The sequence below is a fragment of the Ixodes scapularis genome, unplaced genomic scaffold, assembly GCF_016920785.2.
Source record: "Ixodes scapularis isolate PalLabHiFi unplaced genomic scaffold, ASM1692078v2 PGA_scaffold4__175_contigs__length_147842914, whole genome shotgun sequence".
Classification (NCBI taxonomy): Eukaryota; Metazoa; Arthropoda; class Arachnida; order Ixodida; family Ixodidae; genus Ixodes; species Ixodes scapularis.
The window spans coordinates 51,935,898-51,947,906 of record NW_024609879.1 but is presented as its reverse complement, the minus strand read 5'-3'; positions in this window follow the sequence as shown (position 1 = coordinate 51,947,906).

Genomic DNA, 12,009 nt, shown 5'->3' with positions numbered 1-12,009 from the left:
TTTTTTCCCTAATCTTGAATGCCTCTTGAACTTTTTGCACACTTTGTTCTTTATAATTCGCTAGACTCTTAACATCATGCGTAATGGCGCTTTTATATATTTGACTATAAACCGAATTGCCCATATTTCTACTTTGCTGCAGTGTCGCTTAACTTTACTCGTTAGGTATGTGGTTGCATAAAACTCTTTCAAGGCGAGTCTACTTGGCCGTCTGGAATGTGTGCTCTGAAATCAAAGGCGTACGGTGATGGTGCCGATGCCATGAAGTTTTTTGCGCGCCCCCGAGGATGGTAAGAATGATTATATGTCAAATCCGGCGTGTCCGCAAAGACAGACTGGCTTTGTCTCAGAACTTTCATACCATTTCATTTTACTGAACACATACGAAAGGGAGATACCAATCAAGATAAGCTTCTTTCAACCCACCTTCTAACCCTCGCCTGGCGCCCGCGATTGGTGGCAAACAAGTAGACATTTAGAAACTGCATTGGCTGTAAGCTCAAAGTTCTGTTTTGGTTTCTGACATTTTATTAGCCGCCTTACATTATTCGCAAATCAAATATCAAACAGGAATATATACATCATGACAGAGCGGAAAAAGAACAACATAACTTTTTTTCTTCTTTTGATTCCGCTGAAGCGGATTGATCTACTACCCCGTACAAAAATGTTAGATCAAAACAGGAATGGAAAATGTGAAATCCGACCCGGATCCAGAATATCGGCAGGAACAAATGTCTGGCCGGATCTAGTCCAGATCCGCGCTGACATTTGTTCCCACCCTAACTTTGGATCCGAGTCGGATCTCGCTTTCATTCTGGACCGGAGTGCTTCCTGGTCTCCGGGTCGAATCCGTCCCTCGAGTCCGGTGATGAATTTGGCTTTTGGTTTATCAATCGAGTCGAGATCCACCCACAAGCGGCTCGCACTCGAGATACCGGGTGGCAACCGGCGTTGCTCGGCGGACGGTGCCGTTCGACATCGGACGAGCGGCGGCGGAGTAAACAATATGTTGCAAGAGTATCGCATTCTATAGCGTCCGCTGCGTCTATTCTACTTTATTCTTGACCTGCCATTTTCGCACCTAAACAGAACCTCCGTCTCCCAGGCGAACGTATCGTCAATTACCATCGGAGTTAAGACGCCCCCAGGTCGGGACGTGCTCCCTGAAATCTCCGGGGAGGCATGGTTGTATATAAAAACAATGATAATTGTGCCATAAAACCTTGTAAGCTAACATACTATGAAATCGTTAAGCTCCTGTCTGTCATTAGGACATGAGCACATAGAACAAAAATATTGAAGTACATACAAGAAAAAAAAATCTTTTTTCGTTTGCTTTTACACAACAAACACGCTACCGCTAAAATTAGCACTTACGTTAGCGCACACCACACAAGAGTTTTAGAATAGCGTTTCTCTGACGCGACGCAAAACCCCAAGCACCTCGCGCTTCCAACGCCACCGAGATAGTCGCAATTTTTATTTCAAACACGAAATGCTGTAATTTGACAAAGAATCTGTTCGTTTGGTTTCAGACTAATATTTTAGGTCTGTTCAAATATGAGTGCGAAGGGAGGGGTCGACCGGCCGTGTCCGCTTGCGTCGCCTCGGCAAGAGAGGTCTCGCGCACTGAACTGCGCGCACCGGACTTTAACCCATAAATGCTCTTGGCAAGCATAAAGTTGCCGAGGATTTTTCCCCACCTCACTGGGTTTTCCAAACCGAGTGAAATGTCGTACAGTGTTGAAAAGCGCAGCCGCGAGCATGAAGTCGACTTCACGCTCACGAAGCCACCTAAGCGGCCGCCGCGGTCCCCGGAGCCACCAATTTATAGCTGTGCTCGCCTTGAACGTAGCCAACCTCTCATCGCTGATCCTCTCAACTTTTCAACTTGATACTTTATTGTCTTTCACAGAGGGGAGGGGGAGGAAGAAAAAAATAGATTGTTGTTGCTTGACAGTTTGTTATCCCTTCCAGCAACAAGAGGAAATATTTTACTCACTAGTGATCCGTACAACGAAGTTTACATAGAAGCAAAACATATATCTTCAAATTAAGAAAGAAAAAAAAACATCAGAGATTCATTACGAACATTTGTTACAGTTCGAAGGGTACCCTAAATAATAGGCACAAACAAAGCTAGAGAAACAAAGAACGAATATCCTTTCTGCTCAGACTGATCAAATCCGTGCCACATCTATGCGTACTTCTTATAACGTTAAGCAACGAGAACAGCAGCATATTGAGGGCGTAACCTGTTTTAGAGGGCGGCGTTGAAAGCCAACACAACGGCTTGCATATGCCAACACAACGGCTTGCATATGCAGGCGCCCTCCGCTTTAGAGTGGCGATTGATATAAAAACATATTGATTATGCCTTATTGACGTTTCGTATGTTAGAAAACGTTTATAATTGTAATGCTTTGTAACTGAAACAATCTAAAGGTTTTTGTCAAGTTGTAATGTGGGAGCGTTGAACTCAGCATTGAACATAACTGGGATGATTCTCTTCTGGAACACACGCAAGTGATGTAGATTTGTAGCCGTTGTGCCGCCTCAAACACGCAAGCAGTAATTATAGCAAGAGTAAAGGAGGCAATTCTAAAGGAGCTCAAAGAGTCTTGACTCCGCCCGGAGGAGCGCAAAGACTCTTTGCGTCCGAGCGAAATTTCCGGAAAAAACTTGTACGCTAAAATAGCGCCCCGAAAGCGCAAAGCGTGGTTAGCAATTTGCGCTTGAGCATTGGCGACGACGTTCATTTTTGCGTACGCAAAGCGTTAGCGTGCACTATTCTAGAACTAACTATTGAGTCGGTCGGAAACTTCGACACCGCCGTTTGCAATAGTTGTCCTAGTAACCACAGCGAAAAAAAAAAAGAAATAGTAATAATAATAAAACTTGAGACGCCATTTTTTTGCGCCATCGATCCTGGGATTCTTGGTAGTCTGGGAACATCCAATGGCTCCACAGGGAACGAGCGGCCGTTGAGCGTTCAGAAACAGTACGGCTATCCGTCGTTTGGCCGGCGCAGCCGTGCTGTTATCTTGTCCGCCGCTTGTTCCACTCTCCGAGATAGAAATCCAACATTGCGTAAACAAGTATGTCAAGTCAAATATCCCAAACTATCGTCGAAGTTTACGATGCTTGCACGCTCTACTCGCGAGAACTGCGCGCGCTCTCGACATTCAAGCGCGGCGTAGATATACCACGTAGTCGCTAGCGAAAAAAATACTTCTAAATAAGTGCCGATGTCATCACTTTAAAAAAATTGAAACGATATTACTTTAGTCATTTTCGTTGTACGAATTGCTAGTGAGACAAATTATTTAACAGCATGTAAAAAAGAACGGTGGAGGTTCGCATCTGTTTAGACTGCTATGCTTGCAGACATGCAAAGTCACACACTTCTTTACTTTGTATAGTAAATAACCTGTATTGCTTCTTTCTCATTCTACAAAAAGCATGATGAGTAAGCTCGAAAGCATAGCAATCCTTAGGAAAACATTTTTATATTGAAATGACTGTATAGAATAGTGTACTATAATCAGGCATATGCCTCATTTTTGATAACTCGAAACGTTAGAAATCTTAAATTGGTTTGTCCAATTATAATTTCCGTCCCGCGACTCCCTAGCTCAAAAACTGAAACAAAAAATTAATAATGCGCACTGGATTACGCCACACTGCAATCGCCGCGGAATCGTCTTCGATCGACCGAAACCATCGAAGCCGTTGACTTGTTCTGTTCGACTGGAAGGTGGGTGGAGCACCCGCCATGGAATCTGAGATGGAACTAATAATTTCGTTTTTGGCAAAAACGGGCAGAACGCGAATGAAATGAAAAACAAAAACTGGGAAAAAGTAAGGAGACTGAAGAGCTATCTAGTGTGTTAAACTCGTACAGGAATCGCCGGAGTGAACATTGATAATGTCGGACAACCTAGATTGGATCTTTCACTGGATCCACTCCTTGACCGTGCCTGAACAGGACCCAGGCCGTGATTAGTGTAGGAAGCCCCGGATGGAGAAGGGGTTCAAGTGGGACACTAGCTGATCCAGGCTGATTCACGCTCGACCTCAAATTTTCGTACGAGACGTCATCGCAGTCAGTATGATCTGTCTCTTTTCTTTCTACACTCAACAGAGAGAGAAGTTTATCCCGGCATATCAAAGTATTCCATTCAACTTGCTGAACGATCTCTCACACCAAATGTTCAAATCTACTATAATTAGCCGTTGCTGAATGGCGACGCGAAGTCTGGAGATGGAACTCATTTCCATATCAGACAAAGTGACAGAGGTCTTCGTGTCTTGACACTTTCATGGAAGTTTGCTATGAGATTAGTAATCTGCAGATTAAAACGCCTTCATACAAATCCTGTGCGTCAACTGCAGCTGTAGCATTTTACCTCCTGTGGCTTTTTTTATCATGGGGGTTGAGTGTACATTCCATGGCTCTCTCTATTTCCAGTTTCCTTAATAAGCCGTTCCCTATAAATATTTCTCCAGGCATTTGGTTTTACTTGTCAGACGCCTTCAACTCGGATGCTTCTATCTTCAAAGAGACAAATACTTTCAAGTGACTCGTTCACCAGCGCGTTTCATTTCAACGGGAAGGTATTTTTCTAAATCTTGTAGCATTTTTTGAACCCGACCTATGGAAATCAGTACCTTGTTTCAAACGCCTAGCCAAATCAGGAACTCGTAACTCAGCATCGGCTGTTCAGTCTTGCGTCAAATCTTGGCTCGCTGTTTCCCCTTTTATTTTTTATTACTACCTGTAGTTCTTGAAGTACCTCCTCAACGTACCTGCTGATGGTTTGCACTGCTTTCATTTTTGCTCTCCACCTCGTTTCGGACCCCGACTTGACAACAATAAACACGTCACTTTTTTGTTTTGTTTTTGTTTTCTTACCATTGCGTTGAGCGATGAGAAACACGTAAAAGGGCTTCAATTATCCAGAAAAAACGTAACCACGATTTCGTTTTTCTCTGCAGCAGGCACGCCCATCATGCTGCGGGAGTGATTGAAACAGTTTACAAACACTGCCAATGCGTAGTTTTTCAGGTATTCTGTCGTTGACACCGCTTTTTTCTTCAGCCATGACACAAGTATTGTCGTAGCACCTGGTCCGACAATCTTCTAAATCCATTTTGACTTCCTCTCGCTCTTCTTGGATGACCTTTCCGAAGCTTTCAGCATGTTTCATTTTTGTTTGGATAAAGCCAAGGAACGAATTTTTAAGTTGACAGTCTTCTCAAAATCAATATCTATGTGTCAAGCAACCTCTCACATATTTATATAATATGAAGAAATGGGTAACACACGCATTGTGCGGGATAATAAAAGGATAAAAAGAAACCCACATGTCCGCAAGTCTTTACGGAGACGGGGGGTTATACGGTTGCAATCGGCTATTGTTTTGCAGCACCGCCGGCAACGGTCTTGTTCTTGGTTCCCAGTCTATCTATTTCTGAGGTTTTCGCAGTATTCTGTTGGTTTTGTTACAAGGTTCCTCAAAACAACGCAGCCGCGCAGCCACCACCGTCGCCCTACTGCATGGTGGCACTAGCATAGACAAACAGGGCGAAATGAATTAAACAAAAACAGTATATACATATAGGGTATTTTTTTTTATTCTTACACATTTGTTTAAAAAAAAAAAACGTGAAAGCTACAATAATGCGGTTTGTGCAGGTGGATTTTACGGCCAGGCGGACATTATGTGGGTGGCTAATCTTTGCGATAAGTTGGCTAATTAAATAAAGTTCGTGAATTCATTTTTAATTACTGAGAATAAACATATGGTTTCAAATAGAAAATTTCTGAGCATCATCGAAAATCCCTAAATCAACTATTTTTAGCAGGATACAACGCCGGGGCGGCATTTTATGGCGTTCTGTAAAAACGCTCCATTTGGACGCATTTCTATATTTCGGTTTCTTATCCGAGCACATCTACGCGCCCGCGATCCTGCTGCCCGGTGGCCGCGACGCAAAGCCACCTCCTCGCCTCCCTCGTAGAATGGAGGGAAGTACGGCGCACGTGTGTTGCGCGTTTCAGCCACTGGGGAGCAGGACCGCGGGCGCGGTGATGCGCTCCGATAAGAAACCGAAATCTAGAAAAGCGTCCTAAAGGACCGTTAATACAGAACGCTGTAAAAGGCTTCCCCGGCGTTATAACCTTCCAAAAATAGTTGACTTAGTGGTTTTCGAAGATGCTCTAAAAGTTTCTAATTTAAACCTTATGTCTATTTTTAATATTTAAAAAGCTGATTAACAAATTTTTATTAATTTGCCGACTGATCGCAAAGATTAGCCACCCACATAACGTCCGCCTGGCCGTATAACCCACCTGCACAAACCGATTAGTGTAGCTTTCACGGTTTTGATTAAACAAATGTGTAAGAATAAAAAAAACACCTTGTATATATGTATATATATGTATATATGTGTGTGTATATTTATATATATAATAAGTTAGATTTATACTTGCGGAGTTACTATGCTTGAAACTATTGTATCTATTACTACAGTTCCGCCGAGAGGCTCGGCGAAACTGTCGTAATACTTACAATAAACTCCTAGCATACCAAGTTCGCAAGTACGGATCTCTGACTGATTACATTTTCCCGGTCCATTGTTCTCCAACTACACTGCCCCACCTATATATTGTAGCAGAAGTCGGATTCAGTGATGGGGGTTTATTATTTACATGGGTATTGGAGATAGAAATCAAGATGACCTTCCGGTATATATTGCCGCTCGTTCAGTCTGTCCTTCCTCTTCCTCTTCTCCCAGGGTGGCGCGTCCCCGAAGACTCGTGCCGCTTCTCTTCGTCACAATATATCCCCTTCGCAGAGGTAGCCATCCTGGCGAGGGTGATGTTAGGGCTGGGAGATTGGCGGGCTGTAGACTTTAAGGCGGTTCACATGAGCTATTTCACGACCACGTCGGCGGCGATCAGTAGGTGGCGAAAGGGGCTCGATTTCATAGTTGACTTCTGAAGTCTGGCGAAGCACACGGTAGGGGCCGTGGTAGTTTGAAAGCAATTTCTCACAGAGACCGGGATGGCGTTGCGGTGTCCACAACAGGACAAGATCGCCCGGTTTGAATGAAAGAGGGTTGGACGCGGCATCGTGGCGGCGTTTTTGTTGTCCTTGAAGGTTGGCAGTGCGTGTCCTTGCTATCTGACGGCATTGCTCAGCATGTTCTCGGATGTCGGTGAGTGGTGTGCATTCAGACTCCTCCGGCGAATAGGGCAACAGGCTGTCGAGTATTGAAGAGACCTCCCTCCCATAAAGAAGAAAAAAAGGGGAAAATTGGGTAGTGTGTTGAACGGCGGTATTATAAGCAAAGGTTATGAATGGAAGAACCTTGTCCCAATTTCGATGATCAGGGGAAATATACATGGCAAGCATATCAGCGAGTGTTCGGTTGAAACGTTCAGTCATGCCGTTGGTCTGCGGATGATATGGTGACGTTGTTCGATGAATAACGCTGCAAGCTCGTAAAACCTCTTCCACAATTTTTGAAAGGAACACAGTTCCGCGGTCGCTGAGGAGCTCTTTCGGAGCTCCATGACGGAGAACAATCTGATTTAAGAAAAAATTGGCGACATTTTCTGCTGTCGCCAAAGGTAAAGCAGCGGTTTCGACATTACGGGTGAGGTGATCAATGGCGACGATGGTCCATCGGTTTCCAGAGGAGGAATTCGGAAGGGGACCAAAAAGATCTATCCCGACGCGTTGGAATGGTCGTTCTGGGCACTGTATGGGCTGGAGCAGACCTTGAGATGAATGGGAAGGCGACTTGCGACGTTGGCATTCGGGACATGATCTTACAAACTTTTGAACGCTGCCATAAAGCCCTGGCCAATAGTACCGCAGACGAGCCCGAGTGTAGGTCTTGAGAAGTCCTCCATGAGCACATGTTGGATCGTTGTGAAGATGTTCTAAAACCTCACGTCGTAAGTGACGAGGGATAACGAGAAGCCAATGGAGACCTTCAGGTGAATAGTTGCGCCGGTAAAGGAGTCCATTCCGAATGCGGAAATGTTGGGACTGCCTTCGTAGTGATCGGATTTGGGACGAGTCAGGGTCTCTCACAACTGTCAGAACTTTAGATAGCCACGGATCCCTTGCTTGTTCGAGTTGCATGTCGACAATATTTAGTGCCGACAAGGTGAGAGGGTCTTCGTCAGTGTCAGATGGATCGGGTGCGTCAGAGCGCAGGAGACATCTCGAGAGGCCGTCGGCGTCGCCATGTTTGCGGCCAGATTTATACAGAACCGCGAAGTCGTATTCTTGTAGGCGAAGCATCCATCGACCAAGGCGTCCAGTGAGATCTTTTAAAGACGATAGCCAGCAAAGGGCATGATGATAGGTCACAACATTGAAACGTCGACCATAAAGGTATGGGCGAAACTTCGTGACTGCCCACACGACTGCCAAGCATTCTTTTTCGGTTACGGTGTAATTTTTTTTCGGGTTTTGAGAGAGCCCTACTAGCATAGGCGACAACGTAGTTATCAAAACCTGCTTTTGTCTGAGCGAGAACTGCTCCGACTCCAAAGCCGCTGGCATCAGTTCGGAGTTCTGTTGGAGCAGTGGGGTCGAAGTGTCGGAGTATTGGGGCGGATGTTAGAATTTCCTTGAGCTGATTGAAGGCAGCTTCACACTCAGATGTCCAAGAAGGCAGGTGGGACGATTTCTTCAAAAGGTCATGCAGGGGTGCTGCTATGGATGCGAAGCCACGCACAAAGCGTCGAAAATAGGAGCAGAGTCCAAGAAAGCTTCGCAGTTCTTTCTCCGTGGTTGGCTTTGGCGTGTTGGAAACGGCCTGAATTTTCTCAGGATCCGGCTGAATGCCATCTTTGGACACGAGGTGACCCAGAACTTTTATTTGCCTCGCCGCAAATCGACACTTCTTGACATTTAGCTGGAGGCCGGCGTGGCTGAGACAGGACAATACGGTTGTTAATCGATGGAGGTGCTCCTCAAATGTCTTCGAAAATATAACTACGTCATCTAAATAACACAGACATATTTTCCATTTCAGGCCTCGCAACACGGCATCCATCATACGTTCAAACGTCGCGGGTGCGTTGCAGAGGCCGAAAGGCATGACGTTGAACTCGTACAGTCCTTCTGATGTAATGAAGGCTGTTTTGTCTCGGTCGTTGGAGGCCATGGGGAATTGCCAGTAGCCTGAACGGAGGTCTAGAGAAGAAAAATACTCGGCTCCCTGCAAGCTGTCAAGGGCATCATCGATTCTGGGCATTGGATATACGTCTTTGCGCGTGATCTTATTCAGCCGCCGGTAGTCAACGCAAAACCTTATAGTACCATCTTTCTTCTTGACGAGGACCACTGGGGAAGCCCACGGACTCGTAGATGGCGTGATGACACCTTTGTCTAGCATGTTGTTCACTTCGTCATCTATTATGCTTCGTTCAGACGCTGAGACACGGTATGGACGTTGACGTAAGGGTTTCTCGTTGCCTGTATCAATGTGGTGGACTACAGACGTGGAACGGCCCAAAGTAGACTGTGGGCGATCAAATATGGTGTTAAATCTATGCAGAACAGACAGAATTGAGTCTTTTTGAGACGAATCGAGGTGGCCATCTACAGTGGATAACAAGAACTCGTCTTCGTCATGTCGCTGCTGAACTAATGTACAACAATATTCAGGAGAGGGAGTATCGAATGCGAAAACCTCGATGGCTTGAGATGGTTCGGCGTAGGCTACAACTTCACCGGCAGGGAGCATTATTGGGAGAGAAGACATATTGAGAGCCATAATAAATCCGTGGCCGTTGTCAAGGTTGAGCAAGGAAAAAGGAACAAGGATACCTGTCTTGCGAAAAAAAACTGCAGATGGAGATGCCATTAGGACTAGCACGAGTTTAGTTGACTGAATCGGCAGAAACACAGAAGCAAACGCAGGAATTCTTGTGTCATCAGTTAGAAATAATTTGATCGTGTCGAAAGCGCCATTTTCTTCAGGAAGCCGAATTTCAGCAAAGTCCACCTCTGCACGTTCACAGTCAATAAGGGCATTCGTTGCTTCCAAAAAGTCCCAGCCAAGAATCACGTCATGAGAGCAGGAAGAAAGCACCACAAATTCGACGCAGTAACATATATCTTGAATCACAATGCGTGCTGTGCAGACCCCGGTAGGGACAATGTTTTGCTCACCAACAGCTCTAAATGGACGTCCAACAAAAGGGGTCGTGACTTTCCTCAATCGATTACAAAGGTCAGCCCGAATGACTGATACTGCAGCGCCGGTGTCAACTAATGCTTGAACATGCAAACCATTAATTACAATATCAATCATATTTCGTGCAATAGGGCGAGGACTTAAGGATGTAGAAGGATTCGCAGTTCTCGCCTCTGGAACTGCTCCTAGCAGTTTCCCTCCGGAGCGGGAGATGTCGTACGCGGGCGGAGAGGAGACAGCGAGCGTCGTCTGGGAGACGGAGATCTGCTTGGTCGTTGCTGCCGTTGGTAGTCAGAGTAATCTTGGAAAGCATCACTTCGACGACTACCAGCGAAGCCTGGTCGATAGTGAGCTTGTGGTGGGGGACCATAACTTTCAGGGTACCGACGTCGACAAAACCGAGCGACATGTCCAAGCAGACCACATGAAAAGCAAATTGGTCGATTCTCCGGGGTCCTCCATATGTCGGCTCTACGTCCTTGCCAACGAGGAAATGGTTGCTGGGGTTGGACGACAGGCATGGGGGGCGGACGCGCTACCATTTCGGCGTACGTAGGCGCGAGTGGCATTGGCATGGTGGGCGGTATCACAGGGTTAGGGATAGCGGCTGTGACTTGCTCTTGAATAAGCGCTCTGATGGAAGGTGAGACGTAGGGCTCTGGGGAAGTGGCAGGCTTTCCTAGTTGGCGAGCCACCTCGTCGCGGACGATTTCCTGAATAAGATATCGAAGGTCACCCCATTTATCGGGAGGACAGTCCGCAGCGTTATTGAAGCTAGCTAGCTCCATGGGAGGCTGCGGCTTGCGGCTGAGTGGCAAACGCTGGGTGCGCAGCTCAGAAAAGTTTTGGCAAATATCGATGGCTTCAATGACAGTCGCGGGGGCTCTGACGACAAGAATTTGAAATGCGTCTTCAGCAATTCCCTTCATGATGTTTTTCAGTTTTTCGTCCTCCGGCATCTGTGTGTCAATGCGCTTGCACAATTTTAGCACATCTTCAATGTAGCTGACGAAGCTTTCATCATTTTGTTGAACCCGTGATGCCAGGGTTCTTTTTGCTATCAGCTTTCGCTGGGCTGGCTTCCCAAATACTTCCTGAATTTTCGATTTGAACAGAGTCCAGGTCACCAGCTCTGACTCGTGATTGGTGTACCATAATTTAGCGACGTCAGTCAAATAAAAAATAACGTTATTGAGTTTCAGCACATCATCCCATTTGTTATGAAGGCTTACTCTTTCCACGGACTCCAACCAGTCATCAATGTCATCGTCGCCGATCCCGCTGAAGAGCTTCGGGTCACGTTGGCGAAGTGCTCCGGCACACAGAATAGTCGTGGGTCCTTGGTTGGAGGTAGCCGATCTTGAAGCATCCGGGGTTCCTTCGCCTGGCATTGCTGATGGTAGCCGCCGATTGCGGAGTTCCAGGGTTGGGAATTATACTTGCGAGTGAGGTCCGAGTTGGAGAAGTTCGCACCTCCACCAATTGTAGCAGAAGTCGGATTCAGTGATGGGGGTTTATTATTTACATGATATTTGGAGATAGAAATCAAGATGACCTTCCGGTATATATTGCCGCTCGTTCAGTCTGTCCTTCCTCTTCCTCTTCTCCCAGGGTGGCGCGTCCCCGAAGACTCGTGCCGCTTCTCTTCGTCACAATATATATATATATATATATATATATATATATATATATATATATATATATATATATATATATATATATTTATATATATATATATATATATATATATATATATATATATATATATACTGCGAGGGT